This window comes from Musa acuminata, chromosome BXJ1-8, assembly GCF_036884655.1.
Source record: "Musa acuminata AAA Group cultivar baxijiao chromosome BXJ1-8, Cavendish_Baxijiao_AAA, whole genome shotgun sequence".
In the NCBI taxonomy this organism is placed as follows: domain Eukaryota; kingdom Viridiplantae; phylum Streptophyta; class Magnoliopsida; order Zingiberales; family Musaceae; genus Musa; species Musa acuminata.
The window spans coordinates 39138405-39161205 of NC_088334.1; the positions used below are offsets into that span (position 1 = coordinate 39138405).

At 53.3% G+C, this 22801-nt stretch overlaps 13 non-coding genes and 22 pseudogenes across 13 annotated transcripts; all 35 read left to right on the forward strand.

The window, feature by feature from the left end:
- The first annotated feature begins 448 nt into the window (after window positions 1–448).
- Window positions 449–567, forward strand: LOC135591410 (5S ribosomal RNA). The gene has a single exon (XR_010478510.1). It is a non-coding gene; the product is annotated as a 5S ribosomal RNA (ribosomal RNA).
- Window positions 568–1111: 544 nt separating this feature from the next.
- On the forward strand, window positions 1112–1230 carry LOC135590368 (5S ribosomal RNA). Its single transcript, XR_010477776.1, has one exon. It is a non-coding gene; the product is annotated as a 5S ribosomal RNA (ribosomal RNA).
- Window positions 1231–1774: 544 nt separating this feature from the next.
- LOC135591422 (5S ribosomal RNA) lies at window positions 1775–1893 on the forward strand. Its single transcript, XR_010478519.1, has one exon. It is a non-coding gene; the product is annotated as a 5S ribosomal RNA (ribosomal RNA).
- Window positions 1894–2437: 544 nt separating this feature from the next.
- Window positions 2438–2556, forward strand: LOC135591434 (5S ribosomal RNA). Its single transcript, XR_010478522.1, has one exon. It is a non-coding gene; the product is annotated as a 5S ribosomal RNA (ribosomal RNA).
- A 537-nt stretch (window positions 2557–3093) lies between these two features.
- Window positions 3094–3212, forward strand: LOC135590369 (5S ribosomal RNA). The gene has a single exon (XR_010477777.1). It is a non-coding gene; the product is annotated as a 5S ribosomal RNA (ribosomal RNA).
- A 544-nt stretch (window positions 3213–3756) lies between these two features.
- On the forward strand, window positions 3757–3867 carry LOC135591485 (5S ribosomal RNA; annotated as a pseudogene).
- Window positions 3868–4411: 544 nt separating this feature from the next.
- LOC135589588 (5S ribosomal RNA) lies at window positions 4412–4530 on the forward strand. The gene has a single exon (XR_010476995.1). It is a non-coding gene; the product is annotated as a 5S ribosomal RNA (ribosomal RNA).
- Window positions 4531–5074: 544 nt separating this feature from the next.
- Window positions 5075–5193, forward strand: LOC135590312 (5S ribosomal RNA). The gene has a single exon (XR_010477719.1). It is a non-coding gene; the product is annotated as a 5S ribosomal RNA (ribosomal RNA).
- Window positions 5194–5737: 544 nt separating this feature from the next.
- Window positions 5738–5856, forward strand: LOC135589825 (5S ribosomal RNA). Its single transcript, XR_010477231.1, has one exon. It is a non-coding gene; the product is annotated as a 5S ribosomal RNA (ribosomal RNA).
- A 544-nt stretch (window positions 5857–6400) lies between these two features.
- Window positions 6401–6519, forward strand: LOC135590570 (5S ribosomal RNA). The gene has a single exon (XR_010477977.1). It is a non-coding gene; the product is annotated as a 5S ribosomal RNA (ribosomal RNA).
- Window positions 6520–7120: 601 nt separating this feature from the next.
- LOC135590096 (5S ribosomal RNA) lies at window positions 7121–7239 on the forward strand. The gene has a single exon (XR_010477503.1). It is a non-coding gene; the product is annotated as a 5S ribosomal RNA (ribosomal RNA).
- Window positions 7240–7783: 544 nt separating this feature from the next.
- Window positions 7784–7902, forward strand: LOC135589942 (5S ribosomal RNA). Its single transcript, XR_010477349.1, has one exon. It is a non-coding gene; the product is annotated as a 5S ribosomal RNA (ribosomal RNA).
- A 544-nt stretch (window positions 7903–8446) lies between these two features.
- LOC135591487 (5S ribosomal RNA) lies at window positions 8447–8557 on the forward strand (annotated as a pseudogene).
- A 525-nt stretch (window positions 8558–9082) lies between these two features.
- Window positions 9083–9201, forward strand: LOC135590309 (5S ribosomal RNA). The gene has a single exon (XR_010477715.1). It is a non-coding gene; the product is annotated as a 5S ribosomal RNA (ribosomal RNA).
- Window positions 9202–9745: 544 nt separating this feature from the next.
- On the forward strand, window positions 9746–9864 carry LOC135590686 (5S ribosomal RNA). The gene has a single exon (XR_010478092.1). It is a non-coding gene; the product is annotated as a 5S ribosomal RNA (ribosomal RNA).
- A 544-nt stretch (window positions 9865–10408) lies between these two features.
- On the forward strand, window positions 10409–10519 carry LOC135591062 (5S ribosomal RNA; annotated as a pseudogene).
- A 330-nt stretch (window positions 10520–10849) lies between these two features.
- Window positions 10850–10960, forward strand: LOC135591063 (5S ribosomal RNA; annotated as a pseudogene).
- A 544-nt stretch (window positions 10961–11504) lies between these two features.
- Window positions 11505–11615, forward strand: LOC135591412 (5S ribosomal RNA; annotated as a pseudogene).
- A 544-nt stretch (window positions 11616–12159) lies between these two features.
- Window positions 12160–12270, forward strand: LOC135591064 (5S ribosomal RNA; annotated as a pseudogene).
- Window positions 12271–12814: 544 nt separating this feature from the next.
- On the forward strand, window positions 12815–12925 carry LOC135591065 (5S ribosomal RNA; annotated as a pseudogene).
- A 544-nt stretch (window positions 12926–13469) lies between these two features.
- On the forward strand, window positions 13470–13580 carry LOC135591428 (5S ribosomal RNA; annotated as a pseudogene).
- Window positions 13581–14124: 544 nt separating this feature from the next.
- On the forward strand, window positions 14125–14235 carry LOC135591066 (5S ribosomal RNA; annotated as a pseudogene).
- Window positions 14236–14779: 544 nt separating this feature from the next.
- On the forward strand, window positions 14780–14890 carry LOC135591069 (5S ribosomal RNA; annotated as a pseudogene).
- A 544-nt stretch (window positions 14891–15434) lies between these two features.
- LOC135591070 (5S ribosomal RNA) lies at window positions 15435–15545 on the forward strand (annotated as a pseudogene).
- A 544-nt stretch (window positions 15546–16089) lies between these two features.
- Window positions 16090–16200, forward strand: LOC135591429 (5S ribosomal RNA; annotated as a pseudogene).
- Window positions 16201–16744: 544 nt separating this feature from the next.
- LOC135591071 (5S ribosomal RNA) lies at window positions 16745–16855 on the forward strand (annotated as a pseudogene).
- A 544-nt stretch (window positions 16856–17399) lies between these two features.
- On the forward strand, window positions 17400–17510 carry LOC135591441 (5S ribosomal RNA; annotated as a pseudogene).
- A 543-nt stretch (window positions 17511–18053) lies between these two features.
- On the forward strand, window positions 18054–18164 carry LOC135591072 (5S ribosomal RNA; annotated as a pseudogene).
- Window positions 18165–18708: 544 nt separating this feature from the next.
- On the forward strand, window positions 18709–18819 carry LOC135591337 (5S ribosomal RNA; annotated as a pseudogene).
- Window positions 18820–19363: 544 nt separating this feature from the next.
- Window positions 19364–19474, forward strand: LOC135591073 (5S ribosomal RNA; annotated as a pseudogene).
- Window positions 19475–20018: 544 nt separating this feature from the next.
- On the forward strand, window positions 20019–20129 carry LOC135591402 (5S ribosomal RNA; annotated as a pseudogene).
- A 543-nt stretch (window positions 20130–20672) lies between these two features.
- On the forward strand, window positions 20673–20783 carry LOC135591643 (5S ribosomal RNA; annotated as a pseudogene).
- Window positions 20784–21327: 544 nt separating this feature from the next.
- Window positions 21328–21435, forward strand: LOC135591748 (5S ribosomal RNA; annotated as a pseudogene).
- Window positions 21436–21979: 544 nt separating this feature from the next.
- Window positions 21980–22090, forward strand: LOC135591493 (5S ribosomal RNA; annotated as a pseudogene).
- A 543-nt stretch (window positions 22091–22633) lies between these two features.
- On the forward strand, window positions 22634–22744 carry LOC135591041 (5S ribosomal RNA; annotated as a pseudogene).
- Window positions 22745–22801: the final 57 nt, after the last annotated feature.

Consider the following 22801-nt stretch of genomic DNA (forward strand, 5'->3'; position numbering starts at 1 on the left):
CATATATATAGCTGGAGAATAATGAAATCATCATCTAAAAATTTCTTCATAAAACATACAATGACCAGACATGGTTCTAGGATGGGTGACCCCCTGGGAAGTCCTCGTGTTGCACTCCTTTTTGCGCCCCGAGCGGCCAAAACCTCTCCCGTCGACCTCCGAGGCGATGGTTTTGGGCCTCGGAATTTGCCGTGACCGCTACGCAGTCAGTCTCGTGGGGCTCGGAGAGAGCTTTCCGGAATGGGGCCGCAATAGCGATTTCGAGTTCGTTCGAGAAAGTCCCGATGGTTTCGGCGCGCGCTTGCCATGTCCGGTACGCGGTCGGCCTCGTGGGCATCGGAGGGATCCGACAATGGCGATTCCGAGATCGTTCGAGAGGTTTCGGGGCTCCGGTCGTCGATGCGCCGTCCGCGACGTGCACAAAGGCGAGGGACGACGCACACAAAACGAGTGCGATCATACCAGCACTAAAGCACCGGATCCCATCAGAACTCCGAAGTTAAGCCTGCTTGGGCGAGAGTAGTACTAGGATGGGTGACCCCCTGGGAAGTCCTCGTGTTGCACTCCTTTTTGCGCCCCGAGCGGCCAAAAGACTTACTTAAAACTCTCTTTTAAGTTTTTCAATTTTTCCAGCATTATGGCCAACAATAAATATGTCATTAACATATATATAGCAGGAGAATAATGAAATCATCATCTAAAAATTTCTTCATAAAACATACAATGACCAGACATGGTTCTAGGATGGGTGACCCCCTGGGAAGTCCTCGTGTTGCACTCCTTTTTGCGCCCCGAGCGGCCAAAACCTCTCCCGACGACCTCCGAGGCGATGGTTTTGGGCCTCGGAATTTGCCGTGACCGCTACGCAGTCAGTCTCGTGGGGCTCGGAGAGAGCTTTCCGGAATGGGACCGCAATAGCGATTCCGAGTTCGTTCGAGAAAGTCCCGATGGTTTCGGCGCGCGCTTGCCGTGTCCGGTACGCGGTCGGCCTCGTGGGCATCGGAGGGATCCGACAATGGCGATTCCGAGATCGTTCGAGAGGTTTCGGGGCTCCGGTCGTCGATGCGCCGTCCGCGACGTGCACAAAGGCGAGGGACGACGCACACAAAACGAGTGCGATCATACCAGCACTAAAGCACCGGATCCCATCAGAACTCCGAAGTTAAGCCTGCTTGGGCGAGAGTAGTGCTAGGATGGGTGACCCCCTGGGACGTCCTCGTGTTGCACTCCTTTTTGCGCCCCGAGCGGCCAAAAGACTTACTTAAAACTCTCTTTTAAGCTTTTCAATTTTTCCAGCATTATGGCCAACAATAAATATGTCATTAACATATATATAGCTGGAGAATAATGAAATCATCATCTAAAAATTTCTTCATAAAACATACAATGACCAGACATGGTTCTAGGATGGGTGACCCCCTGGGAAGTCCTCGTGTTGCACTCCTTTTTGCGCCCCGAGCGGCCAAAACCTCTCCCGACGAACTCCGAGGCGATGGTTTTGGGCCTCGGAATTTGCCGTGACCGCTACGCAGTCAGTCTCGTGGGGCTCGGAGAGAGCTTTCCGGAATGGGGCCGCAATAGCGATTCCGAGTTCGTTCGAGAAAGTCCCGATGGTTTCGGCGCGCGCTTGCCGTGTCCGGTACGCGGTCGGCCTCGTGGGCATCGGAGGGATCCGACAATGGCGATTCCGAGATCGTTCGAGAGGTTTCGGGGCTCCGGTCGTCGATGCGCCGTCCGCGACGTGCACAAAGGCGAGGGACGACGCACACAAAACGAGTGCGATCATACCAGCACTAAAGCACCGGATCCCATCAGAACTCCGAAGTTAAGCCTGCTTGGGCGAGAGTAGTACTAGGATGGGTGACCCCCTGGGAAGTCCTCGTGTTGCACTCCTTTTTGCGCCCCGAGCGGCCAAAAGACTTACTTAAAACTCTCTTTTAAGCTTTTCAATTTTTCCAGCATTATGGCCAACAATAAATATGTCATTAACATATATATAGCAGGAGAATAATGAAATCATCATCTAAAAATTTCTTCATAAAACATACAATGACCAGACAAGGTTCTAGGATGGGTGACCCCCTGGGAAGTCTTCGTGTTGCACTCCTTTTTGCGCCCCGAGCGGCCAAAACCTCTCCCGTCGACCTCCGAGGCGATGGTTTTGGGCCTCGGAATTTGCCGTGACCGCTACGCAGTCAGTCTCGTGGGGCTCGGAGAGAGCTTTCCGGAATGGGGCCGCAATAGCGATTCCGAGTTCGTTCGAGAAAGTCCCGATGGTTTCGGCGCGCGCTTGCCGTGTCCGGTACGCGGTCGGCCTCGTGGGCATCGGAGGGATCCGACAATGGCGATTCCGAGATCGTTCGAGAGGTTTCGGGGCTCCGGTCGTCGATGCGCCGTCCGCGACGTGCACAAAGGCGAGGGACGACGCACAAAAAACGAGTGCGATCATACCAGCACTAAAGCACCGGATCCCATCAGAACTCCGAAGTTAAGCCTGCTTGGGCGAGAGTAGTACTAGGATGGGTGACCCCCTGGGAAGTCCTCGTGTTGCACTCCTTTTTGCGCCCCGAGCGGCCAAAAGACTTACTAAAAACTCTCTTTTAAGCTTTTCAATTTTTCCAGCATTATGGCCAACAATAAATATGTCATTAACATATATATAGCAGGAGAATAATGAAATCATCATCTAAAAATTTCTTCATAAAACATACAATGACCAGACATGGTTCTAGGATGGGTGACCCCCTGGGAAGTCCTCGTGTTGCACTCCTTTTTGCGCCCCGAGCGGCCAAAACCTCTCCCGACGACCTCCGAGGCGATGGTTTTGGGCCTCGGAATTTGCCGTGACCGCTACGCAGTCAGTCTCGTGGGGCTCGGAGAGAGCTTTCCGGAATGGGGCCGCAATAGCGATTCCGAGTTCGTTCGAGAAAGTCCCGATGGTTTCGGCGCGCGCTTGCCGTGTCCGGTACGCGGTCGGCCTCGTGGGCATCGGAGGGATCCGACAATGGCGATTCCGGGATCGTTCGAGAGGTTTCGGGGCGTCGATGCGCCGTCCGCGACGTGCACAAAGGCGAGGGACGACGCACACAAAACGAGTGCGATCATACCAGCACTAAAGCACCGGATCCCATCAGAACTCCGAAGTTAAGCCTGCTTGGGCGAGAGTAGTGCTAGGATGGGTGACCCCCTGGGACGTCCTCGTGTTGCACTCCTTTTTGCGCCCCGAGCGGCCAAAAGACTTACTTAAAACTCTCTTTTAAGCTTTTCAATTTTTCCAGCATTATGGCCAACAATAAATATGTCATTAACATATATATAGCAGGAGAATAATGGAATCATCATCTAAAAATTTCTTCATAAAACAAACAATGACCAGACATGGTTCTAGGATGGGTGACCCCCTGGGAAGTCCTCGTGTTGCACTCCTTTTTGCGCCCCGAGCGGTCAAAACCTCTCCCGTCGACCTCCGAGGCGATGGTTTTGGGCCTCGGAATTTGCCGTGACCGCTACGCTGTCAGTCTCGTGGGGCTCGGAGAGAGCTTTCCGGAATGGGGCCGCAATAGCGATTCCGAGTTCGTTCGAGAAAGTCCCGATGGTTTCGGCGCGCGCTTGCCGTGTCCGGTACGCGGTCGGCCTCGTGGGCATCGGAGGGATCCGACAATGGCGATTCCGAGATCGTTCGAGAGGTTTCGGGGCTCCGGTCGTCGATGCGCCGTCCGCGACGTGCACAAAGGCGAGGAACGACGCACACAAAACGAGTGCGATCATACCAGCACCGGATCCCATCAGAACTCCGAAGTTAAGCGTGCTTGGGCGAGAGTAGTATTAGGATGGGTGACCCCCTGGGAAGTCCTCGTGTTGCACTCCTTTTTGCGCCCCGAGCGGCCAAAAGACTTACTTAAAACTCTCTTTTAAGCTTTTCAATTTTTCCAGCATTATGGCCAACAATAAATATGTCATTAACATATATATAGCAGGAGAATAATAAAATCATCATCTAAAAATTTCTTCATAAAACATACAATGACCAGACATGGTTCTAGGATGGGTGACCCCCTGGGAAGTCCTCGTGTTGCACTCCTTTTTGCGCCCCGAGCGGCCAAAACCTCTCCCGTCGACCTCCGAGGCTATGGTTTTGGGCCTCGGAATTTGCCGTGACCGCTACGCAGTCAGTCTCGTGTTGCTCGGAGAGAGCTTTCCGGAATGGGGCCGCAATAGCGATTCCGCGTTCGTTCGAGAAAGTCCCGATGGTTTCGGCGCGCGCTTGCCGTGTCCGGTACGCGGTCGGCCTCGTGGGCATCGGAGGGATCCGACAATGGTGATTCCGAGATCGTTCGTGAGGTTTCGGGGCTCCGGTCGTCGATGCGCCGTCCGCGACGTGCACAAAGGCGAGGGACGACGCACACAAAACGAGTGCGATCATACCAGCACTAAAGCACCGGATCCCATCAGAACTCCGAAGTTAAGCCTGCTTGGGTGAGAGTAGTACTAGGATGGGAGACCCCCTGGGAAGTCCTCGTGTTGCACTCCTTTTTGCGCCCCGAGCGGCCAAAAGACTTACTTAAAACTCTCTTTTAAGCTTTTCAATTTTTCCAGCATTATGGCCAACAATAAATATGTCATTAACATATATATAGCAGGAGAATAATGGAATCATCATCTAAAAATTTCTTCATAAAATAAACAATGACCAGACATGGTTCTAGGATGGGTGACCCCCTGGGAAGTCCTCGTGTTGCACTCCTTTTTGCGCCCCGAGCGGTCAAAACCTCTCCCGTCGACCTCCGAGGCGATGGTTTTGGGCCTCGGAATTTGCCGTGACCGCTACGCTGTCAGTCTCGTGGGGCTCGGAGAGAGCTTTCCGGAATGGGGCCGCAATAGCGATTCCGAGTTCGTTCGAGAAAGTCCCGATGGTTTCGGCGCGCGCTTGCCGTGTCCGGTACGCGGTCGGCCTCGTGGGCATCGGAGGGATCCGACAATGGCGATTCCGAGATAGTTCGAGAGGTTTCGGGGCTCCGGTCGTCGATGCGCCGTCCGCGACGTGCACAAAGGCGAGGGACGACGCACACAAAACGATTGCCATCATACCAGCACTAAAGCACTGGATCCCATCAGAACTCCGAAGTTAAGCCTGCTTGGGCGAGAGTAGTACTAGGATGGGTGACCCCCTGGGAAGTCCTCGTGTTGCACTCCTTTTTGCGCCCCGAGCGGCCAAAAGACTTACTTAAAACTCTCTTTTAAGCTTTTTAATTTTTCCAGCATTATGGCCAACAATAAATATGTCATTAACATATATATAGCAGGAGAATAATGAAATCATCATCTAAAAATTTCTTCATAAAACATACAATGACCAGACATGGTTCTAGGATGGGTGACCCCCTGGGAAGTCCTCGTGTTGCACTCCTTTTTGCGCCCCGAGCGGCCAAAACCTCTCCCGTCGACCTCCGAGGCGATGGTTTTGGGCCTCGGAATTTGCCGTGACCGCTACGCAGTCAGTCTCGTGGGGCTCGGAGAGAGCTTTCCGGAATGGGGCCGCAATAGCGATTCCGCGTTCGTTCGAGAAAGTCCCGATGGTTTCGGCGCGCGCTTGCCGTGTCCGGTACGCGGTCGGCCTCGTGGGCATCGGAGGGATCCGACAATGGTGATTCCGAGATCGTTCGAGAGGTTTCGGGGCTCCGGTCGTCGATGCGCCGTCCGCGACGTGCACAAAGGCGAGGGACGACGCACACAAAACGAGTGCGATCATACCAGCACTAAAGCACCGGATCCCATCAGAACTCCGAAGTTAAGCCTGCTTGGGTGAGAGCAGTACTAGGATGGGAGACCCCCTGGGAAGTCCTCGTGTTGCACTCCTTTTTGCGCCCCGAGCGGCCAAAAGACTTACTTAAAACTCTCTTTTAAGCTTTTCAATTTTTCCAGCATTATGGCCAACAATAAATATGTCATTAACATATATATAGCAGGAGAATAATGGAATCATCATCTAAAAATTTCTTCATAAAACAAACAATGACCAGACATGGTTCTAGGATGGGTGACCCCCTGGGAAGTCCTCGTGTTGCACTCCTTTTTGCGCCCCGAGCGGTCAAAACCTCTCCCGTCGACCTCCGAGGCGATGGTTTTGGGCCTCGGAATTTGCCGTGACCGCTACGCTGTCAGTCTCGTGGGGCTCGGAGAGAGCTTTCCGGAATGGGGCCGCAATAGCGATTCCGAGTTCGTTCGAGAAAGTCCCGATGGTTTCGGCGCGCGCTTGCCGTGTCCGGTACGCGGTCGGCCTCGTGGGCATCGGAGGGATCCGACAATGGCGATTCCGAGATAGTTCGAGAGGTTTCGGGGCTCCGGTCGTCGATGCGCCGTCCGCGACGTGCGCAAAGGCGAGGGACGACGCACACAAAATGAGTGCGATCATACCAGCACTAAAGCACCGGATCCCATCAGAACTCCGAAGTTAAGCGTGCTTGTGCGAGATTAGTACTAGGATTGGTGACCCCCTGGGATGTCCTCGTGTCGCACTCCTTTTTGCGCCCCGAGCGGCCAAAAGACTTCCCCTGGGATGTCCTCGTGTCGCACTCCTTTTTGCGCCCCGAGCGGCCAAAAGACTTACTTAAAACTCTCTTTTAAGCTTTTCAATTTTTCCAGCATTATGGCCAACAATAAATATGTCATTAACATATATATAGCAGGAGAATAATGAAATCATCATCTAAAAATTTCTTCATAAAACATACAATGACCAGACATGGTTCTAGGATGGGTGACCCCCTGGGAAGTCCTCGTGTTGCACTCCTTTTTGCGCCCCGAGCGGCCAAAACCTCTCCTGTCGACCTCCGAGGCGATGGTTTTGGGCCTCGGAATTTGCCGTGACCGCTACGCAGTCAGTCTCGTGGGGCTCGGAGAGAGCTTTCCGGAATGGGGCCGCAATAGCGATTCCGAGTTCGTTCGAGAAAGTCCCGATGGTTTCGGCGCGCGCTTGCCGTGTCCGGTACGCGGTCGGCCTCGTGGGCATTGGAGGGATCCGACAATGGCGATTCTGAGATCGTTCGAGAGGTTTCGGGGCTCCGGTCGTCGATGCGCCGTCCGCGACGTGCACAAAGGCGAGGGACGACGCACACAAAACGATTGCCATCATACCAGCACTAAAGCACCGGATCCCATCAGAACTCCGAAGTTAAGCCTGCTTGGGCGAGAGTAGTACTAGGATGGGTGACCCCCTGGGAAGTCCTCGTGTTGCACTCCTTTTTGCTCCCCGAGCGGCCAAAAGACTTACTTAAAACTCTCTTTTAAGCTTTTCAATTTTTCCAGCATTATGGCCAACAATAAATATGTCATTAACATATATATAGCAGGAGAATAATGAAATCATCATCTAAAAATTTCTTCATAAAACATACAATGACCAGACATGGTTCTAGAATGGGTGACCCCCTGGGAAGTCCTCATGTTGCACTCCTTTTTGCGTCCCGAGCGTCCAAAACCTCTCCCGTTGACCTCCGAGGCGATGGTTTTGGGCCTCGGAATTTGCCGTGACCGCTACGCAGTCAGTCTCGTGGGGCTCGGAGAGAGCTTTCCGGAATGGGGCCGCAATAGCGATTCCGAGTTCGTTCGAGAAAGTCCCGATGGTTTCGGCGCGCGCTTGCCGTGACCGGTACGCGGTCGGCCTCGTGGGCATTGGAGGGATCCGACAATGGCGATTCCGAGATCGTTCGAGAGGTTTCGGGGCTCCGGTCGTCGATGCGCCGTCCGCGACATGCACAAAGGCGAGGGACGACGCACACAAAACTATTGCGATCATACCAGCACTAAAGCACCGGATCCCATCAGAACTCCGAAGTTAAGCGTGCTTGGTCGAGAGTAGTACTAGGATGGCTGACCCCTTGGGAAGTCCTCGTGTTGCACTACTTTTTGCGCCCCGAGCGGCCAAAAGACTTACTTAAAACTCTCTTTTAAGCTTTTCAATTTTTCCAGCATTATGGCCAACAATAAATATGTCATTAACATATATATAGCAGGAGAATAATGAAATCATCATCTAAAAATTTCTTTATAAAACATACAATGACCAGACATGGTTCTAGGATGGGTGACCCCCTGGGAAGTCCTCGTGTTGCACTCCTTTTTGCGCCCCGAGCGGCCAAAACATCTCCCGTCGACCTCCGAGGCGATGGTTTTGGGCCTCGGAATTTGCCGTGACCGCTACGCAGTCAGTCTCGTGGGGCTCGGAGAGAGCTTTCCGGAATGGGGCCGCAATAGCGATTCCGAGTTCGTTCGAGAAAGTCCCGATGGTTTCGGCGTGCGCTTGCTGTGTCCGGTACGCGGTCGGCCTCGTGGGCATCGGAGGGATCCGACAATGGCGATTCCGAGATCGTTCGAGAGGTTTCGGGGCTCCGGTCGTCGATGCGCCGTCCGCGACGTGCACAAAGGCGAGGAACGACGCACACAAAACGAGTGCGATCATACCAGCACCGGATCCCATCAGAACTCCGAAGTTAAGCGTGCTTGGGCGAGAGTAGTATTAGGATGGGTGACCCCCTGGGAAGTCCTCGTGTTGCACTCCTTTTTGCGCCCCGAGCGGCCAAAAGACTTACTTAAAACTCTCTTTTAAGCTTTTCAATTTTTCCAGCATTATGGCCAATAATAAATATGTCATTAACATATATATAGCAGGAGAATAATGAAATCATCATCTAAAAATTTCTTAATAAAACATACAATAACCAGACATGGTTCTAGGATGGGTGACCCCCTGGGAAGTCCTCGTGTTGCACTCCTTTTTGCGCCCCGAGCGGCCAAAACCTCTCCCGTCGACCTCCGAGGCGATGGTTTTGGGCCTCGGAATTTGCCGTGACCGCTACGCAGTCAGAGCTTTCCGGAATGGGGCCGCAATAGCGATTCCGAGTTCGTTCGAGAAAGTCCCGATGGTTTCGGCGCGCGCTTGCCGTGTCCGGTACGCGGTCGGCCTCGTGGGCATCGGAGGGATCCGACAATGGCGATTCCGAGATCGTTCGAGAGGTTTCGGGGCTCCGGTCGTCGATGCGCCGTCCGCGACGTGCACAAAGGCGAGGGACGACGCACACAAAACGATTGCCATCATACCAGCACTAAAGCACCGGATCCCATCAGAACTCCGAAGTTAAGCCTGCTTGGGCGAGAGTAGTACTAGGATGGGTTACCCCCTGGGAAGTCCTCGTGTTGCACTCCTTTTTGCGCCCCGAGCGGCCAAAAGACTTACTTAAAACTCTCTTTTAAGCTTTTCAAATTTTCCAGCATTATGGCCAACAATAAATATGTCATTAACATATATATAGCAGGAGAATAATGAAATCATCATCTAAAAATTTCTTCATAAAACATACAATGACCAGACATGGTTCTAGGATGGGTGACCCCCTGGGAAGTCCTCGTGTTGCACTCCTTTTTGCGCCCCGAGCGGTCAAAACCTCTCCCGTCGACCTCCGAGGCGATGGTTTTGGGCCTCGGAATTTGCCGTGACCGCTACGCAGTCAGTCTCGTGGGGCTCGGAGAGAGCTTTCCGGAATGGGGCCGCAATAGCGATTCCGAGTTCGTTCGAGAAAGTCCCGATGGTTTCGGCGTGCGCTTGCCGTGTCCGGTACGCGGTCGGCCTCGTGGGCATCGGAGGGATCCGACAATGGCGATTCCGAGATCGTTCGAGAGGTTTCGGGGCTCCGGTCGTTGATGCGCCGTCCGCGACGTGCGCAAAGGCGAGGGACGACGCACACAAAATGAGTGCGATCATACCAGCACTAAAGCACCGGATCCCATCAGAACTCCGAAGTTAAGCGTGGTTGTGCGAGATTAGTACTAGGATTGGTGACCCCCTGGGAAGTCCTCGTGTTGCACTCCTTTTTGCGCCCCGAGCAGCCAAAAGACTTGCTTAAAACTCTCTTTTAAGCTTTTCAATTTTTCCAGCATTATGGCCAACAATAAATATGTCATTAACATATATATAGCAGGAGAATAATGAAATCATCATCTAAAAATTTCTTCATAAAACATACAATGACCAGACATGGTTCTAGGATGGGTGACCCCCTAGGAAGTCCTCGTGTTGCACTCTTGTTTGCGCCCCGAGCGGCCAAAACCTCTCCCGTCGACCTCCGAGGCGATGGTTTTGGGCCTCGGAATTTGCCGTGACCGCTACACAGTCAGTCTCGTGGGGCTCGGAGAGAGCTTTCCAGAATGGGGCCGCAATAGCGATTCCGAGTTCGTTCGAGAAAGTCCCGATGGTTTCGGCGCGCGCTTGCCGTGTCCGGTACGCGGTCGGCCTCGTGGGCATCGGATGGATCCGACAATGACGATTCCGAGATCGTACGAGAGGTTTCGGGGCTCCGGTCGTCGATGCGCCGTCCGCGACGTGCACAAAGGCGAGGGACGACGCACACAAAACGAGTGCGATCATACCAGCACCGGATCCCATCAGAACTCCGAAGTTAAGCGTGCTTGGGCGAGAGTAGTACTAGGATGGGTGACCCCCTGGGAAGTCCTCGTGTTGCACTCCTTTTTGCGCCCCGAGCGGCCAAAACCTCTCCCGTCGACCTCCGAGGCGATGGTTTTGGGCCTCGGAATTTGCCGTGACCGCTACGCAGTCAGTCTCGTGGGGCTCGGAGAGAGCTTTCCGGAATGGGGCCGCAATAGCGATTCCGAGTTCGTTCGAGAAAGTCCCGATGGTTTCGGCGCGCGCTTGCCGTGTCCGGTACGCGGTCGGCCTCGTGGGCATCGGAGGGATCAGACAATGGCGATTCCGAGATCGTTCGAGAGATTTCGGGGCTCCGGTCGTCGATGCGCCGTCCGCGACGTGCACAAAGGCGAGGGACGACGCACACAAAACGAGTGCGATCATACCAGCACCGGATCCCATCAGAACTCCGAAGTTAAGCGTGCTTGGGCGAGAGTAGTACTAGGATGGGTGACCCCCTGGGAAGTCCTCGTGTTGCACTCCTTTTTGCGCCCCGAGCGGCCAAAAGACTTGCTTAAAACTCTCTTTTAAGCTTTTCAATTTTTCCAGCATTATGGCCAACAATAAATATGTCATTAACATATATATAGCAGGAGAATAATGAAATCATCATCTAAAAATTTCTTCATAAAACATACAATGACCAGACATGGTTCTAGGATGGGTGACCCCCTAGGAAGTCCTCGTGTTGCACTCTTGTTTGCGCCCCGAGCGGCCAAAACCTCTCCCGTCGACCTCCGAGGCGATGGTTTTGGGCCTCGGAATTTGCCGTGACCGCTACACAGTCAGTCTCGTGGGGCTCGGAGAGAGCTTTCCAGAATGGGGCCGCAATAGCGATTCCGAGTTCGTTCGAGAAAGTCCCGATGGTTTCGGCGCGCGCTTGCCGTGTCCGGTACGCGGTCGGCCTCGTGGGCATCGGATGGATCCGACAATGACGATTCAGAGATCGTCCGAGAGGTTTCGGGGCTCCGGTCGTCGATGCGCCGTCCGCGACGTGCACAAAGGCGAGGGACGACGCACACAAAACGAGTGCGATCATACCAGCACCGGATCCCATCAGAACTCCGAAGTTAAGCGTGCTTGGGCGAGAGTAGTACTAGGATGGGTAACCCCCTGGGAAGTCCTCGTGTTGCACTCCTTTTTGCGCCCCGAGCGGCCAAAAGACTTACTTAAAACTCTCTTTTAAGCTTTTCAATTTTTCCAGCATTATGGCCAACAATAAATATGTCATTAACATATATATAGCAGGAGAATAATGAAATCATCATCTAAAAATTTCTTCATAAAACATACAATGACCAGACATGGTTCTAGGATGGGTGACCCCCTGGGAAGTCCTCGTGTTGCACTCCTTTTTGCTCCCCGAGCCGCCAAAACCTCTCCCGTCGACCTCCGAGGCGATGGTTTTGGGCCTCGGAATTTGCCGTGACCGCTACGCTGTCAGTCTCGTGGGGCTCGGAGAGAGCTTTCCGGAATGGGGCCGCAATAGCGATTCCGAGTTCGTTCGAGAAAGTCCCGATGGTTTCGGCGCGCGCTTGCCGTGTCCGGTACGCGGTCGGCCTCGTGGGCATCGGAGGGATCCGACAATGGCGATTCCGAGATCGTTCGAGAGGTTTCGGGGCTCCGGTCGTCGATGCGGCGTCCGCGACGTGCACAAAGGCGAGGGACGACGCACACAAAACGAGTGCGATCATACCAGCACCGGATCCCATCAGAACTCCGAAGTTAAGCGTGCTTGGGCGAGAGTAGTACTAGGATGGGTGACCCCCTGGGAAGTCCTCGTGTTGCACTCCTTTTTGCGCCCCGAGCGGCCAAAAGACTTGCTTAAAACTCTCTTTTAAGCTTTTCAATTTTTCCAGCATTATGGCCAACAATAAATATGTCATTAACATATATATAGCAGGAGAATAATGAAATCATCATCTAAAAATTTCTTCATAAAACATACAATGACCAGACATGGTTCTAGGATGGGTGACCCCCTGGGAAGTCCTCGTGTTGCACTCTTGTTTGCGCCCCGAGCGGCCAAAACCTCTCCCGTCGACCTCCGAGGCGATGGTTTTGGGCCTCGGAATTTGCCGTGACCGCTACACAGTCAGTCTCGTGGGGCTCGGAGAGAGCTTTCCGGAATGGTGCCGCAATAGCGATTCCGAGTTCGTTCGAGAAAGTCCCGATGGTTTTGGCGCGCGCTTGCCGTGTCCGGTACGCGGTCGGCCTCGTGGGCATCGGATGGATCCGACAATGACGATTCCGAGATCGTTCGAGAGGTTTCGGGGCTCTGGTCGTCGATGCGCCGTCCGCGACGTGCACAAAGGCGAGGGACGACGCACACAAAACGAGTGCGATCATACCAGCACCGGATCCCATCAGAACTCCGAAGTTAAGCGTGCTTGGGCGAGAGTAGTACTAGGATGGGTGACCCCCTGGGAAGTCCTCGTGTTGCACTCCTTTTTGCGCCCCGAGCGTCCAAAAGACTTACTTAAAACTCTCTTTTAAGCTTTTCAATTTTTCCAGCATTATGGCCAACAATAAATATGTCATTAACATATATATAGCAGGAGAATAATGAAATCATCATCTAAAAATTTCTTCATAAAACATACAATGACCAGACATGGTTCTAGGATGGGTGACCCCCTGGGAAGTCCTCGTGTTGCACTCCTTTTTGCTCCCCGAGCCGCCAAAACCTCTCCCGTCGACCTCCGAGGCGATGGTTTTGGGCCTCGGAATTTGCCGTGACCGCTACGCAGTCAGTCTCGTGGGGCTTGGAGAGAGCTTTCCGGAATGGGGCCGCAATAGCGATTCCGAGTTCGTTCGAGAAAGTCCCGATGGTTTCGGCGCGCGCTTGCCGTGTCCGGTACGCGGTCGGCCTCGTGGGCATCGGATGGATCCGACAATGGTGATTCAGAGATCGTTCGAGAGGTTTCGGGGCTCCGGTCGTCGATGCGCCGTCCGCGACGTGCACAAAGGCGAGGGACGACGCACACAAAACGAGTGCGATCATACCAGCACCGGATCCCATCAGAACTCCGAAGTTAAGCGTGCTTGGGCGAGAGTAGTACTAGGATGGGTGACCCCCTGCGAAGTCCTCGTGTTGCACTCCTTTTTGCGCCCCGAGCGGCCAAAAGACTTGCTTAAAACTCTCTTTTAAGCTTTTCAATTTTTCCAGCATTATGGCCAACAATAAATATGTCATTAACATATATATAGCAGGAGAATAATGAAATCATCATCTAAAAATTTCTTCATAAAACATACAATGACCAGATATGGTTCTAGGATGGGTGACCCCTTGGGAAGTCCTCGTGTTGCACTCATGTTTGCGCCCCGAGCGGCCAAAACCTCTCCCGTCGACCTCCGAGGCGATGGTTTTGGGCCTCGGAATTTGCCGTGACCGCTACACAGTCAGTCTCGTGGGGCTCGGAGAGAGCTTTCCGGAATGGGGCCGCAATAGCGATTCCGAGTTCGTTCGAGAAAGTCCCGATGGTTTCGGCGCGCGCTTGCCGTGTCCGGTACGCGGTCGGCCTCGTGGGCATCGGATGGATCCGACAATGATGATTCCGAGATCGTTCGAGAGGTTTCGGGGCTCCGGTCGTCGATGCGCCGTCCGCGACGTGCACAAAGGCGAGGGACGACGCACACAAAACGAGTGCGATCATACCAGCACCGGATCCCATCAGAACTCCGAAGTTAAGCGTGCTTGGGCGAGAGTAGTACTAGGATGGGTGACCCCCTGGGAAGTCCTCGTGTTGCACTCCTTTTTGCGCCCCGAGCGGCCAAAAGACTTACTTAAAACTCTCTTTTAAGCTTTTCAATTTTTCCAGCATTATGGCCAACAATAAATATGTCATTAACATATATATAGCAGGAGAATAATGAAATCATCATCTAAAAATTTCTTCATAAAACATACAATGACCAGACATGGTTCTAGGATGGGTGACCCCCTGGGAAGTCCTCGTGTTGCACTCCTTTTTGCTCCCCGAGCCGCCAAAACCTCTCCCGTCGACCTCCGAGGCGATAGTTTTGGGCCTCGGAATTTGCCGTGACCGCTACGCAGTCAGTCTCGTGGGGCTCGGAGAGAGCTTTCCGGAATGGGGCCGCAATAGCAATTCCGAGTTCGTTCGAGAAAGTCCCGATGGTTTCGGCGCGCGCTTGCCGTGTCCGGTACGCGGTCGGCCTCGTGGGCATCGGAGGGATCCGACAATGGCGATTCCGAGATCGTTCGAGAGGTTTCGGGGCTCCGGTCGTCGATGCGCCGTCCGCGACGTGCACAAAGGCGAGGGACGACGCACACAAAACGAGTGCGATCATACCAGCACCGGATCCCATCAGAACTCCGAAGTTAAGCGTGCTTGGGCGAGAGTAGTACTAGGATGGGTGACCCCCTGGGAAGTCCTCGTGTTGCACTCCTTTTTGCGCCCCGAGCGGCCAAAAGACTTGCTTAAAACTCTCTTTTAAGCTTTTCAATTTTTCCAGCATTATGGCCAACAATAAATATGTCATTAACATATATATAGCAGGAGAATAATGAAATCATCATCTAAAAATTTCATCATAAAATATACAATGACCAGACATGGTTCTAGGATGGGTGACCCCCTGGGAAGTCCTCGTGTTGCACTCTTGTTTGCGCCCCGAGCGGCCAAAACCTCTCCCGTGGACCTCCGAGGCGATGGTTTTGGGCCTCGGAATTTGCCGTGACCGCTACATAGTCAGTCTCGTGGGGCTCGGAGAGAGCTTTCCGGAATGGGGCCGCAATAGCGATTCCGAGTTCGTTCGAGAAAGTCCCGATGGTTTCGGCGCGCGCTTGCCGTTTCCGGTACGCGGTCGGCCTCATGGGCATCGGATGGATCCGACAATGACGATTCCGAGATCGTTCGAGAGGTTTCGGGGCTCCGGTCGTCGATGCGCCGTCCGCGACGTGCACAAAGGCGAGGAACGACGCACACAAAACGAGTGCGATCATACCAGCACCGGATCCCATCAGAACTCCGAAGTTAAGCGTGCTTGGGCGAGAGTAGTACTAGGATGGGTGACCCCCTGGGAAGTCCTCGTGTTGCACTCCTTTTTGCGCCCCGAGCGGCCAAAAGACTTACTTAAAACTCTCTTTTAAGCTTTTCAATTTTTCCAGCATTATGGCCAACAATAAATATGTCATTAACATATATATAGCAGGAGAATAATGAAATCATCATCTAAAAATTTCTTCATAAAACATACAATGACCAGACATGGTTCTAGGATGGGTGACCCCCTGGGAAGTCCTCGTGTTGCACTCCTTTTTGCTCCCCGAGCCGCCAAAACCTCTCCCGTCGACCTCCGAGGCGATGGTTTTGGGCCTCGGAATTTGCCGTGACCGCTACGCAGTCAGTCTCGTGGAGCTCGGAGAGAGCTTTCCGGAATGGGGCCGCAATAGCGATTCCGAGTTCGTTCGAGAAAGTCCCGATGGTTTCGGCGCGCGCTTGCCATGTCCGGTACGCGGTCGGCCTCGTGGGCATCGGAGGGATCCGACAATGGCGATTCCGAGATCGTTCGAGAGGTTTCGGGGCTCCGGTCGTCGATGCGCCGTCCGCGACGTGCACAAAGGCGAGGGACGACGCACACAAAACGAGTGCGATCATACCAGCACCGGATCCCATCAGAACTCCGAAGTTAAGCGTGCTTGGGCGAGAGTAGTACTAGGATGGGTGACCCCCTGCGAAGTCCTCGTGTTGCACTCCTTTTTGCGCCCCGAGCGGCCAAAAGACTTGCTTAAAACTCTCTTTTAAGCTTTTCAATTTTTCCAGCATTATGGCCAACAATAAATATGTCATTAACATATATATAGCAGGAGAATAATGAAATCATCATCTAAAAATTTCATCATAAAACATACAATGACCAGATATGGTTCTAGGATGGGTGACCCCCTGGGAAGTCCTCGTGTTGCACTCTTATTTGCGCCCCGAGCGGCCAAAACCTCTCCCGTCGACCTCCGAGGCGATGGTTTTGGGCCTCGGAATTTGCCGTGACCGCTACACAGTCAGTCTCGTGGGGCTCGGAGAGAGCTTTCCGGAATGGGGCCGCAATAGCGATTCCGAGTTCGTTCGAGAAAGTCCCGATGGTTTCGGCGCGCGCTTGCCGTGTCCGGTACACGGTCGGCCTCGTGGGCATCGGAGGGATCCGACAATGGCGATTCCGAGATCGTTCGAGAGGTTTCGGGGCTCCGGTCGTCGATGCGCCGTCCGCGACGTGCACAAAGGTGCGGGACGACGCACACAAAACGAGTGCGATCATACCAGCACCGGATCCCATCAGAACTCCGAAGTTAAGCGTGCTTGGGCGAGAGTAGTACTAGGATGGGTGACCCCCTGGGAAGTCCTCGTGTTGCACTCCATTTTGCGCCCCGAGCGGCCAAAAGACTTGCTTAAAACTCTCTTTTAAGCTTTTCAATTTTTCCAGCATTATGGCCAACAATAAATATGTCATTAACATATATATAGCAGGAGAATAATGAAATCATCATCTAAAAATTTCTTCATAAAACATACAATGACCAGACATGGTTCTAGGATGGGTGACCCCCTGGGAAGTCCTCGTGTTGCACTCTTGTTTGCGCCCCGAGCGGCCAAAACCTCTCCCGTCGTCCTCCGAGGCGATGGTTTTGGGCCTCGGAATTTGCCGTGACCGATACATAGTCAGTCTCGTGGGGCTCGGAGAGAGCTTTCCGGAATGGGGCCGCAATAGCGATTACGAGTTCGTTCGAGAAAGTCCCGATGGTTTCGGCGCGCGCTTGCCGTGTCCGGTACGCGGTCGGCCTCGTGGGCATCGGATGGATCCGACAATGACGATTCCGAGATCGTTCGAGAGGTTTCGGGGCTCCGGTCGTCGATGCGCCGTCCGCGACGTGCACAAAGGCGAGGGACGACGCACACAAAACGAGTGCGATCATACCAGCACCGGATCCCATCAGAACTCTGAAGTTAAGCGTGCTTGGGCGAGAGTAGTACTAGGATGGGTGACCCCCTGGGAAGTCCTCGTGTTGCACTCCTTTTTGCGCCCCGAGCGGCCAAAAGACTTACTTAAACTCTCTTTTAAGCTTTTCAATTTTTCCAGCATTATGGCCAACAATAAATATGTCATTAACATATATATAGCAGGAGAATAATGAAATCATCATCTAAAAATTTCTTCATAAAACATACAATGACCAGACATGGTTCTAGGATGGGTGACCCCCTGGGAAGTCCTCTTGTTGCACTCCTTTTTGCTCCCCGAGCCGCCAAAACCTCTCCCGTCGACCTCCGAGGCGATGGTTTTGGGCCTCGGAATTTGCCGTGACCGCTACATAGTCAGTCTCGTGGGGCTCGGAGAGAGCTTTCCGGAATGGGGCCACAATAGCGATTCCGAGTTCGTTCGAGAAAGTCCCGATGGTTTCGGCGCGCGCTTGCCGTGTCCGGTACGCGGTCGTCCTCGTGGGCATCGGATGGATCCGACAATGACGATTCCGAGATCGTTCGAGAGGTTTCGGGGCTCCGGTCGTCGATGCGCCGTCCGCGACGTGCACAAAGGCGAGGGACGACGCACACAAAACGAGTGCGATCATACCAGCACCGGATCCCATCAGAACTCCGAAGTTAAGCGTGCTTGGGCGAGAGTAGTACTAGGATGGGTGACCCCCTGGGAAGTCCTCGTGTTGCACTCCTTTTTGCGCCCCGAGCGGCCAAAAGACTTACTTAAAACTCTCTTTTAAGCTTTTCAATTTTTCCAGCATTATGGCCAACAATAAATATGTCATTAACATATATATAGCAGGAGAATAATGAAATCATCATCTAAAAATTTCTTCATAAAACATACAATGACCAGACATGGTTCTAGGATGGGTGACCCCCTGGGAAGTCCTCGTGTTGCACTCCTTTTTGCTCCCCGAGCCGCCAAAACCTCTCCCGTCGACCTCCGAGGCGATGGTTTTGGGCCTCGGAATTTGCCGTGACCGCTACGCAGTCAGTCTCGTGGGGCTCGGAGAGAGCTTTCCGGAATGGGGCCGCAATAGCGATTCCGAGTTCGTTCGAGAAAGTCCCGATGGTTTCGGCGCGCGCTTGCCGTGTCCGGTACACGGTCGGCCTCGTGGGCATCGGAGGGATCCGACAATGGCGATTCCGAGATCGTTCGAGAGGTTTCGGGGCTCCGGTCGTCGATGCGCCGTCCGCGACGTGCACAAAGGCGAGGGACGACGCACACAAAACGAGTGCGATCATACCAGCACCGGATCCCATCAGAACTCCGAAGTTAAGCGTGCTTGGGCGAGAGTAGTACTAGGATGGGTGACCCCCTGGGAAGTCCTCGTGTTGCACTCTTTTTTGCGCCCCGAGCGGCCAAAAGACTTGATTAAAACTCTCTTTTAAGCTTTTCAATTTTTCCAGCATTATGGCCAACAATAAATATGTCATTAACATATATATAGCAGGAGAATAATGAAGTCATCATCTAAAAATTTCTTCATAAAACATACAATGACCAGACATGGTTCTAGGATGGGTGACCCCCTGGGAAGTCCTCGTGTTGCACTCTTGTTTGCGCCCCGAGCGGCCAAAACCTCTCCCGTCGACCTCCGAGGCGATGGTTTTGGGCCTCGGAATTTGCCGTGACCGCTACATAGTCAGTCTCGTGGGGCTCGGAGAGAGCTTTCCGGAATGGGGCCGCAATAGCGATTCCGAGTTCGTTCGAGAAAGTCCCGATGGTTTCGGCGCGCGCTTGCCGTGTCCGGTACGCGGTCGGCCTCGTGGGCATCGGATGGATCCGACAATGACGATTCCGAGATCGTTCGAGAGGTTTCGGGGCTCCGGTCGTCGATGCGCCGTCCGCGACGTGCACAAAGGCGAGGGACGACGCACACAAAACGAGTGCGATCATACCAGCACCGGATCCCATCAGAACTCCGAAGTTAAGCGTGCTTGGGCGAGAGTAGTACTAGGATGGGTGACCCCCTGGGAAGTCCTCGTGTTGCACTCCTTTTTGCGCCCCGAGCGGCCAAAAGACTTGCTTAAAACTCTCTTTTAAGCTTTTCAATTTTTCCAGCATTATGGCCAACAATAAATATGTCATTAACATATATATAGCAGGAGAATAATGAAGTCATCATCTAAAAATTTCTTCATAAAACATACAATGACCAGACATGGTTCTAGGATGGGTGACCCCCTGGGAAGTCCTCATGTTGCACTCTTGTTTGCGCCCCGAGCGGCCAAAACCTCTCCCGTCGACCTCCGAGGCGATGGTTTTGGGCCTCGGAATTTGCCGTGACCGCTACATAGTCAGTCTCGTGGGGCTCGGAGAGAGCTTTCCGGAATGGGGCCGCAATAGCGATTCCGAGTTCGTTCGAGAAAGTCCCGATGGTTTCGGCGCGCGCTTGCCGTGTCCGGTACGCGGTCGGCCTCGTGGGCATCGGATGGATCCGACAATGACGATTCCGAGATCGTTCGAGAGGTTTCGGGGCTCCGGTCGTCGATGCGCCGTCCGCGACGTGCACAAAGGCGAGGGACGACGCACACAAAACGAGTGCGATCATACCAGCACCGGATCCCATCAGAACTCCGAAGTTAAGCGTGCTTGGGCGAGAGTAGTACTAGGATGGGTGACCCCCTGGGAAGTACTCGTGTTGCACTCCTTTTTGCGCCCCGAGCGGCCAAAAGACTTACTTAAACTCTCTTTTAAGCTTTTCAATTTTTCCAGCATTATGGCCAACAATAAATATGTCATTAACATATATATAGCAGGAGAATAATGAAATCATCATCTAAAAATTTCTTCATAAAACATACAATGACCAGACATGGTTCTAGGATGGGTGACCCCCTGGGAAGTCCTCGTGTTGCACTCCTTTTTGCTCCCCGAGCTGCCAAAACCTCTCCCGTCGACCTCCGAGGCGATGGTTTTGGGCCTCGGAATTTGCCGTGACCGCTACGCAGTCAGTCTCGTGGGGCTCGGAGAGAGCTTTCCGGAATGGGGCCGCAATAGCGATTCCGAGTTCGTTCGAGAAAGTCCCGATGGTTTCGGCGCGCGCTTGCCGTGTCCGGTACGCGGTCAGCCTCGTGGGCATCGGAGGGATCCGACAATGGCGATTCCGAGATCGTTCGAGAGGTTTCGGGGCTCCTATCGTCGATGCGCCGTCCGCGACGTGCACAAAGGCGAGGGACGACGCACACAAAACGAGTGCGATCATACCAGCACCGGATCCCATCAGAACTCCGAAGTTAAGCGTGCTTGGGCGAGAGTAGAACTAGGATGGGTGACCCCCTGGGAAGTCCTCGTGTTGCACTCCTTTTTGCGCCCCGAGCGGCCAAAAGACTTACTTGAAACTCTCTTTTAAGCTTTTCAATTTTTCCAGCATTATGGCCAACAATAAATATGTCATTAACATATATATAGCAGGAGAATAATGAAATCATCATCTAAAAATTTCTTCATAAAACATACAATGACCAGACATGGTTCTAGGATGGGTGACCCCGTGGGAAGTCCTCGTGTTGCACTCCTTTTTGCGCCCCGAGCAGCCAAAACCTCTCCCGTCGACCTCCGAGGCGATGGTTTTGGGCCTCGGAATTTGCCATGACCGCTACGCAGTCAGTCTCGTGGGGCTCGGAGAGAGCTTTCCGGAATGGGGCCGCAATAGCGATTCCGAGTTCGTTCGAGAAAGTCCCGATGGTTTCGGCGCGCGCTTGCCGTGTCCGGTACGCGGTCGGCCTCGTGGGCATCGGAGGGATCCGACAATGGTGATTCCGAGATCGTTCGAGAGGTTTCGGGGCTCCGGTCGTCGATGCGCCGTCCGCGACGTGCACAAAGGCGAGGGACGACGCACACAAAACGAGTGCGATCATACCAGCACCGGATCCCATCAGAACTCCGAAGTTAAGCGTGCTTGGGCGAGAGTAGTACTAGGATGGGTGACCTAGGAAGTCCTCGTGTTGCACTCCTTTTTGCGCCCCGAGCGGCCAAAAGACTTACTTAAAACTCTCTTTAAAGCTTTTCAATTTTTCGAGCATTATGGCCAACAATAAATATGTCATTAACATATATATAGCAGGAGAATAATGAAATCATCATCTAAAAATTTCTTCATAAAACATACAATGACCAGACATGGTTCTAGGATGGGTGACCCCCTGGGAAGTCCTCGTGTTGCACTCCTTTTTGCGCCCTGAGCGGCCAAAACCTCTCCCGTCGACCTCCGAGGCGATGGTTTTGGGCCTCGGAATTTGCCATGACCGCTACGCTGTCAGTCTCGTGGGGCTCGGAGAGAGCTTTCCGGAATGGGGCCGCAATAGCGATTCCGAGTTCGTTCGAGAAAGTCCCGATGGTTTCGGCGCGCGCTTGCCGTGTCCGGTACGCGGTCGGCCTCGTGGGCATCGGATGGATCCGACAATGACGATTCCGAGATCGTTCGAGAGGTTTCGGGGCTCCGGTCGTCGATGCGCCGTCCGCGACGTTCACAAAGGCGAGGGACGACGCACACAAAACGAGTGCGATCATACCAGCACCGGATCCCATCAGAACTCCGAAGTTAAGCGTGCTTGGGCGAGAGTAGTAGTAGGATGGGTGACCCCCTGGGAAGTCCTCGTGTTGCACTCCTTTTTGCGCCCCGAGCGGCCAAAAGACTTACTTAAACTCTCTTTTAAGCTTTTCAATTTTTCCAGCATTATGGCCAACAATAAATATGTCATTAACATATATATAGCAGGAGAATAATGAAATCATCATCTAAAAATTTCTTCATAAAACATACAATGACCAGACATGGTTCTAGGATGGGTGACCCCCTGGGAAGTCCTCGTGTTGCACTCCTTTTTGCTCCCCGAGCCGCCAAAACCTCTCCCGTCGACCTCCGAGGCGATGGTTTTGGGCCTCGGAATTTGCCGTGACCGCTACATAGTCAGTCTCGTGGGGCTCGGAGAGAGCTTTCCGGAATGGGGCCGCAAGAGCGATTCCGAGTTCGTTCGAGAAAGTCCCGATGGTTTCGGCGCGCGCTTGCCGTGTCCGGTACACGGTCGGCCTCGTGGGCATCGGATGGATCCGACAATGACGATTCCGAGATCGTTCGAGAGGTTTCGGGGCTCCGGTCGTCGATGCGCCGTCCGCGACGTGCACAAAGGCGAGGGACGACGCACACAAAACGAGTGCGATCATACCAGCACCGGATCCCATCAGAACTCCGAAGTTAAGCTTGCTTGGGCGAGAGTAGTACTAGGATGGGTGACCCCCTGGGAAGTCCTCGTGTTGCACTCCTTTTTGCGCCCCGAGCGGCCAAAAGACTTACTTAAAACTCTCTTTTAAGCTTTTCAA